Genomic DNA, 9,315 nt, shown 5'->3' on the forward strand with positions numbered 1-9,315 from the left:
AATAATTGCCGCAGAAATGGGGCATCGATCTGACCAGGGTAGTACCTCATTGCCTATCCGACGGGGTATTTTTGTCCAGATTTTTTGCACGACTTTTGGAGGCTTTAAATACACTTTTTAGGGTTTTTATATCATTATTCATTATTAAACTTTAGTCCTTTACTTCATGGCATTGAATACTCTATTTTGTTGAAGTTTTTGGTGAACAAGACAACTACTTTTCATCTTCTTTATTCAATCGTAAGAATTAATGATTTCTTCAATACTTTGTTTTTCATTAAATACTGTGAGTAGCTAAATTCCATACTAAGGTTGTGAACCCAAATGATGGGTGTTACGTGATTGGGTGTTTGTGACTGATATATGCATAATGGATTGTTGGGGTTTACTTCTTTATTTTTCAATGTAAGTTAATGGTTGCAAACATTAACTTAAGCCATAAAACCTTACTTGGGAAAATGAGTTAGGGTTTGGTAAGCATAAGTAACAAGAACTCGGGGTATTAACCCTCGTTTAATAAATTCACTTAGGAATAAGAGGAATTTACTTGGCACATATTAACCGTTCTTCACATCAACTCTTTTATATTTGGGAAAATCACAAAGAGATACTTTCTAACTATTGGGAAATATTAGGAAGTCAGTTAGAGGTTAAGTGCATTCGTACAACAATCTATTAGAAGTATATCATATCAGCACCTGTAGCATTACGCTTCATCTAAAGGGGAGACAACCTTGGTTTCTTTATTCCAATTAATTACAATCAAAATAAAATAGCTAGTAAACACAACACTCTTTTACAAACTCACCGGAATATGAAATTAGACTACAAGTAAGTACTATACTACATTAGTAACCTTTTCACACCCTATTCTCTGTGGGATTCGAACACAACCTAGTTGGATTACTATATTTGACAGCTTCCGCTTTACGCCAGTAGGTGTAATTTGAGAGTATCACCCAAGCCTAGTCAAAAGGTTCCACGCTGTGTTCATGCCCGCAGGTAGACAGGTAGATGGACCTGATCCCTAGGAGCTCTATTAGTGGCATCTCAGAAGTGCTCCAGTTGTTCTGAAGCTGCAATCTTTTAGTACTACTCCTTTGTACATATATAATTGGGCATGGAAAAATCCTGCCCCGTCTTATGGATCTATGTACTCTACTTAGAGGCTCGTAGACACATGTATGCTGTTAGATGTTCACTAGCTTCTTCAATTCTTTTTGCTGTATAATATTTCGATAATCTCGTTGGCTTATGATTATGAACACTGTGTTGATGGTTGTACCAAGTACGGTATGCATGAGTTGTCTATTTGGCCCAATTATAAATGGTTATGGAAAGGTAGACTAGAGGTGCTCAGTAGGTTAGTACCGAGTACCGGTCATGGCCCTTCGGCTGGGCCGTGACAAAAGTGGTATCAGAGCAGTTCGTCCTAGGGTATGTCTATCAGCCCTGTCCCGTAGAGTCCTGTTTATGGGTGTGAAGCGCGCCACACTTATAAGGCTAGGGGCATTAAGGAATAATTGACCTTGTTTCCTATCTTAGATTGTGCGATAGAGCTATGTTATCAGGATCCCTTTTTCTGAATCGTATGTTATGATTTCATCGATGCCTATGAAGAGGAAAGCTACATCGGCCCAGAAGGGAAAGACGGTGGCGTGAAGAAAGGCTGAACGGGAACCACCAGCAGAGATAGAGGAGGGTGAGTCTTATAACGAGGTTCCATCTCGGACCTCTCCAATCCCACCCTTCCCAGAGGAGCACGAAAGAGCTCCATCTCCAGCTTTAGTACCTCCAGTTCCTTCACCAGGCGCCTCAGGCCAGCAGATGACCGAGGCTATTCAGTTACTGACCCAGTTAGTTGCCGCTCAGGCTCAGCTGAAAGGTGCGATCCAAGGTGATAGAGCGGTTAGTGCAAGAGCCCAGGATTTTATTAGTCTGAATCCTCTAAAATTTTACAGGTCAAAATCGGATGAAGACCAGCAGGGCTTAATAGATGTGATGCTGAGGACGTTATGAGTAATACATGCTTCGAAGACTGAGTCAATTGAATTGGCTTCTTATAGGCTACGGGATGTGGCCGTCCACTGGTACAACACTTGGAAGTCTTCGCGAAGGGAAATGCACCTCCCCTAGTATGGCAGGAGTTCATGGATGCCTTTTTCTGACATTTCATACCACCGGAGGTTCAACGAGCCCGAGCTGATAAGTTCTTGAATCTCAAGCAGCGGAGTATGAGCGCTCTGGAATACAGTCTCCGCTTTAATTCCTTGGCTAGGTATGTCCCAGCCATGGTAGGTGACATGGGGGACCGTGTAAATCAATTTGTGATTGGGTTAGGACCACATTTGGTTAAGGAGTGCTTGATAGCTTTGCTCCAGGATGGGATAGATATTGGTCGCATTGAGGCCCATGCTCAGAATTTGGAGGAACAGTAGCAGCCGCAAAGAGGGAGCGTGACTCTGATAAGAGGGACAGTAAGTGGGCCAGATCTTCTGGTGCCACTAGGGAGTTCAAAGGGAGTCAAAGACAGCTATATTTCAGTCACTCAGGCCAACCAGCGGCTAGTGCACCCTCCCGATTTGTGGGCAGGAGATTTGATCGCCCCAATTATTCGGGATCGGGTTAGAGCTCCATTATTTTGGGCTCCCAGTATAGAGGTGAATCCAGTAAGATAAGGTTGCCCTTACCACGGTGAAACTAATGTGGTAAACCGCATTTGGGATAGTGTCGCCAAGGTTGATACCCTTGTTATGCCTGTGGTCAGAGTGGTCATATGATACGGGATTGTCCTTTGAGAGGAGGTAGAGGTGTGGCTCAGCCGACGGGGTTTGCAGTTGGCTCTTCATCATTTGTGCGCCCTCCAAGGTAAAATTCCCAGACTTCAATAGGTTGCAGCAAAGGCATAGGAGGAGGAGCATCCAGTTCCAGTGGTCCTCCAAATTTTATATATGCACTAGCTGGACGGCAGGATCTTGAGTCCTCCCCTGACATTGTCACAAGTATATTGTCGGTATCCTCTTATGATGTGTATGCATTAATTGATCCGAGTTCTACTCTGTTATATATTACTCCTTATATTGTTAATCGTATTGGGGTGAAACCTGAGCCGATCAATCCCTTTGAGGTGTTTATGCCGGTAGGGGAACCAGTGGTAGCTAAATGGGTATATAGAAATTATGTAGTCGTAGTTTGTAACCGCCATACTACCGCTGATTTACATGAGTTGAAAATGTTAGATTTCGACGTTATTATGGGTATGGACTTGCTAGCTTCTTGTTACGCCAATGTTGATTGTAGAACAAAGATGGTTCGATTTCAGTTTCCAGGAGAACTAGTGTTAGAATAGAAAGGTAACACATCGTCCCCGAGAGGTAGGTTTGTTTCCTATCTCAAAGCGAGGAAAATGATTTCTAAGGGATATATTTATCATTTAGTCCTGGTCCATGACATAGAAGCAAAACCACCAACTCTCTAATCTGTCCCAGTAGTAATGTGTTCCCAGACATGCTTTCGGACAAGCTTCCAGGTCTTTCTCCAGAACGGCAGATTAAGTTCACCATCGATGTATTGCCAGACACTAAGCCCATATATATCCCTCCTTACCGGATAGCCCCTGCAGAATTGAAGGAATTAAAGGCACAACTGAAGGATTTACTTGAGAAAGGCTTTATTAGGCCTAGTTCATCGCCATGGCGAGCGCCAGTGTTGTTCGTAAGAAAGAAAGATGGTTCCTTGCGGATGTGTATCGATTACAGGCAATTGGACAAAGTGACCATAAAGAATAGACACCCACTTCCAAGGATTGATGATTTATTCGATCAACTGAAAGGTGCTAAATGGTTCTCAAAAGTAGATCTAAGGTTAGGATATCATCAAGTGAGGGTTAAAGAAGAGGACATCCCAAAGACAGCTTTTAGAACTAGATATGGCCATTATGGGTTTCGGATGATGTCATTTGGATTCACTAACGCCCCAGCGGTAGTTATGAATTTGATGAATAATGTATTCAGGCCTTTCCTAGATTTGTTCGTGATTGTGTTCATTGATGATATTTTGGTATATTCCCGATCGGAGGTGGAGCATGTAAAACATCTACGTATTGTCCTTGGAATTCTTCGGGCTTGGCAATTATATGCCAAATTTAAAAAATGTGAATTTTGGCTGAATTCCGTAACTTTTCTGGGGTTTAATATTTCAGTCGACGATATTCGAGTAGATACCCAGAAGATTGAAGCTGTGAAGAATTGGCCTAGACCTACAACGCCCACGAAGGTCTGTAGTTTTCTGGGGTTGGCCGATTACTATAGGAGATTTGTAGAAGGATTTTCTTCCATTTCAGCACCACTGACGAAGTTGATTCAGAAATCGGCTATGTTCCAATGGACGGACACGTGTGAGCGCAACTTTCAGGAGCTGAAGGATAGATTGACTTCAGCCCCAGTCCTAACACTTCCAGAGGGATCAGAGGGTTATCTTATTTATTGTGATGCTTCAGGTGTAGGACTAGGTTGTGTGTTGATGCAACATGGTAAAGTCATTGCCTATGCCTCCAGGCAATTGCAAAAACACGAGAGGAACTGCCCAACTCATGACCAAGAGTTGGCTGCGGTTATCCATGCACTAAAGATGTGGAGACATTCTTTATATGGTGTTCATGTGGACATTTATACGAATCATAAGAGTCACCAATATATTTTCAAACAGGAGGAATTGAACTTGCGGCAAAGGCAATGTTGGAGCTATTAAAAGATTATGATGTGAGTATCTTGTATCATCCGGGAAAGGCAAATGTAATAACCGATGCTCTTAGTCGCAAGTCCATGGGTAGTTTAAGTGATGTTTAACCGGAGAAGAAGGAGTTAATTTGCGAGCTTCGATAGCTAGCCAGCCTAGGAGTTCGCATAATGGACTCGGGCAATGCGGGAGTCACGGTCCAGGACTCGACAATGTCATCCTTAATAGATGAAGTAAAGAAGCGTCAATACGAAGACCCTGTGCTAGTTCATTATAGAGATGTGCTTCTTTATAAGGAAAAGTCACAATTTGATGTTCCTGCGGATGGAGTTCTCAGACACCAAACCAGATTATGTGTTCCGAATGTTGGAGGACTACGTCAACAGATTTTGGAAGAAGTCCATTATTCTCGTTATTCTGTCCACCCAGGAGCGACAAAGATGTATCATGATCTGAAATCTGTATATTGGTGGGATGGAATGAAGAATGATATAGCGGAGTTGGTGGCCCAATGTCCTAATTGTCAACAGGTGAAAATCGAGTATCAGAAGCCTGGAGGATTACTTCAAGCTATAGAGATTCCAACTTGGAAATGGGAAGCGATCAATATGAATTTCCTGACAGGCTTACCTCGCAGCCGGCGTAAATATGATGCTATATGGGTGGTTGTGGATAGGCTCACAAAGTTAACTCATATTCTGCCAATCAGAACTACGTACTCAGCAGAAGATTATGCAAAGCTATATATCAAAGAGATAGTGCGACTTCATGGTGTTCCAGTACCTATTATTACTGACAGAGGAGCACAATTCACAGCTAATTTTTTAAGGTCCTTCCAAGAAGGTTTGGGAACGCAGGTGAAACTTAGTACAACATTCCACCCACAGACTGACGGGCAGGCAGAGTGCACTATCTAGACTCTTGAGGATATGTTGGGGGCATGTGTGCTAGAATTTGGAGGAACCTAGGATGATTATTTGCCGCTTATTGAATTTGCGTACAACGATAGCTACCACTCCAGTATTCAGGTGACCCCATATGAAGCTCTATATGGTAGGAAATATAGATCACCTATTGGATGGTTTAAAGTAGGGGAGACAAATTTAGTAGTCCCAAACTTGATCCAGCTAGCGGTAGAAACAATCAAGCTTATTCAGGATCGGTTGTTAACAACTCAAAGTCATCAAAAATCCCACGCGGACAATCGTCGAAGAAACTTGGAGTTTAAGGTTAATGATTGGGTATTTTTGAAAGTGTCGCCGATGAAAGGCGTAATGAGATTTAGCAAGAAGAGCAAGCTTAGTCCCCGATATATCGGGCCTTACAAGATTGAGCGCAAGGTGGGTCAAGTGGCTTATGAGTTAGATATACCTTCAGACTTGGAGGCAGTGCCTTAATGCTGATATAATCGCGTCCACTTCCCCGCATGACCTTTATTACATGATCTGGAGCAAGTCGAAGTCTTACAGATTCCGAGACATTCTCGTAACACGTCCTTCCCTTTACAATTATTATTTTACCCTTTTTTAATTTCCAATGTTCACCTTCCACCTGTGCGTATGACTACTTCCTGTTAGGTGTACCTAGTTAAATGACCTGATTTTGAAAAATTCTAACCGGGTCTCTTTTGCAATCCTTACTATTCAAAATCTGCACACAGCAAATACCAACAATGCCTCACAGGGCATACAATCATGCGGCATATTCCGGCCACCCAGAGCTTCCAATTCTAGATGACAGAACAAATATATAAAGGCTTACCTCTATGACCTTCCATATCGTTACCCGCCTTCTTCCATCGTATGCAAGGCTTATATAAGGAATTTCATTTTCCTATGACTTGGCTCTATCGGACGATTTAAGACAGAAAGAAGGTCAACAATTCCTAGATGCCCCGCAACCTCCTGTTTATAAATGTGGTCGGCTTCACACCCATAAACAGAACTCTGCTGGACACGACTTTGCAGACAACCCCTAGGACAACCTGCTCTGATACCACTTTGTCACACCCTAATATCTCTAGGGTGTGATGGGCACCCGACCCTTACTTAGGGCCGAGCGAACCCTCTGACCCTTAGCACACACATAATCTTTTTGGACTTTTAAATCAAATAAGGATGAAATACACAGTACAGCTTTCAGAAACATTCTTTTTATCATTCTCAAATCAAACAAAATCTGTGACCATATGGAATCTGTAACATAATATATAAGACACATCGGCTGATAGAGCCGCCTCCAAGACTGACATCCTATACCCACGACTCTGTCTGCAAAGTCTCTAACTTCAACCAAGACATCATAGCATAGTATTCTGACCCGGCAACACTCAAGAGAAAAATGGAGCTTGCCAACTTTGCTAGAAAATCTTCTATAATGGCTTCCACTCATCTGGGTGTACCTGCGCGGCATGAAACGCAGCCCTCGAAGAAAGGGGGTCAGTACGGAATATGTACTGAGCATGTAAGGCATGGAATACAGAAAAGACAATCATAGTTGAGACAGAGATTTACCAGAACAAATATGACTTTTAAAACATCAATACACTTGCCTTTTTGAATGAAAATCATGTATATCCACGACATATATCATGCATACATATAACGTGACCCGGCCCTCCAGTGAGGGACTCGGTGGATAAAATCATTCATGTCCACATCATATATCACATATGCGTAACGTGTCCCGACCCTCTAGTGAGGGACTCGATGGATAAAATCATGCATGTCAACATCAGATATCTTATATGCATATAACGTGTCCCGGCCCTCTATTGTGGGTCTCGGTGAATGAAGTCATCATATGTCATCCTGGCCGCCATCCCCGTATCATCATATCATCATATACACATACATATAACGTGTCCCGGCCCGCAAGTGGGAGGGACTCGGTGAACAATGCAGTGGAGTACGCACGAGAACGTATTCTGGCCCGGGCTCAGTGAAGGACATATTGAGGCATCCACGAGCAGAGTAGTGAGAAACTATATGCACATAAATCAAGACACGATAGGTAGGAACGCAAATCGACACTTGAGAGTCATAAACACGTTTCAAGTCGATCCGAGTTAGTATGAAAAAGTTATGGACGTTTAAGTACAAAACCTTCTATGAACGTTTCAGAAGCCATTTTTGGAAAATCAAAGAAACAATCATATCAAGTACCTTTCGGATATCGTTATGGATCAAATCAAATAAAGCTTTTGGAACCATATGTACATATCAAAATATATCAAAGACTCAATGGAATAATCGAACGTGATAGCATTTGAAAATCAAGACATTAGTCATATCAATTATCTTTCTAATGCCATTCGGAAACATATCACATAGATCTTCGGACATCATAGATACACATCAAAACCATATGAAATAGCTTATGGAAGTCAAGAATATTAGCCATCCTAGTGGCTCTAAGAATAGGAATTTCTTTGAAATCATACATATACGTCATCTGCTCGTTTCATAAGGATCATGCCAAAAGAAAGAAAGGGTAAGCCTTACATACCTGTCCCACGTCCTATTAGCTACGTTTAATTGTCCAAACTCGCTATCGCTAGTCTACATTCAAGAAGATTGACATAATCATTAGACTCATCATCATATACTTGTCTTGATCCTTCAAATGAATTCATTTATAATCTACCGAAATTTCGGCAGCATTTCCCCTGTAAATACACCATCCCCGAGAATCTAACTTGGCCAATTGATCAACAACAAACCCGAGAATGCAACTCGGCCACATTATCAACAATAATCTGAAATCTTCCAAACTTAATAAGGACAACAACAACACATTGCTTTCTTCCAAATTCATGAACTACACCAACAATCTACACATTAACAACTTCATCAATCAATTCAAAATATTTTCTAACGTTAGTAACTTCGTGTACATAATTCGACAACATTTTGCTTATATTATACAATCACAACAACCCAACTTACAATCTTCCAAACGCATGTCTCACTTCCAAATTCATGAATTATTTTTACCACCTACACATTAGCAATATCATTCATACAAATATAAGAAACCATACTAATGTCACATTAACTTCTTCAACAATCCCACAATGATTCCAACTTCATTTCAATTCATCAAACCTTCATTTTCATCATGGAATCCACAACACAACTGTTATGTCCCGTGTTTTCGCATATTTTGAAATCGAGAAAAATGATTAAGACTTGTGTGTTATAAGGAAATATTTTGATTCTAGTTAATATGACTATGTTGGTTATGCAACTATTGGTGCTAAGACATTGGGGAAGGCCGAGGGTAAATTTGGAATTTTGGAAATTAGTTTCGGGAATTACAAAACGAGATTTTAGCGAATTGGGCCAAGAAAATTGGAAGACAAATTGAGGCCCAAGAACCAAAGGTGGCCGGCCAAAGGCTTGGCCCAAGCCCCTTATTAAGTGGTCATGTGACTTTCACATGACCCTTAGTTAGGATATATATCACTATCCCTTTAGAATTTTCAAGAAACCAAATCAAACACAAAACAAAAATTGAAGAACACCCCATTTGAGGCTCTCGGCCGAACCCTTTAGGGGGAGAAAGAAAAAAATTTCT

The sequence above is a fragment of the Lycium barbarum genome, chromosome 1, assembly GCF_019175385.1.
Source record: "Lycium barbarum isolate Lr01 chromosome 1, ASM1917538v2, whole genome shotgun sequence".
Classification (NCBI taxonomy): domain Eukaryota; kingdom Viridiplantae; phylum Streptophyta; class Magnoliopsida; order Solanales; family Solanaceae; genus Lycium; species Lycium barbarum.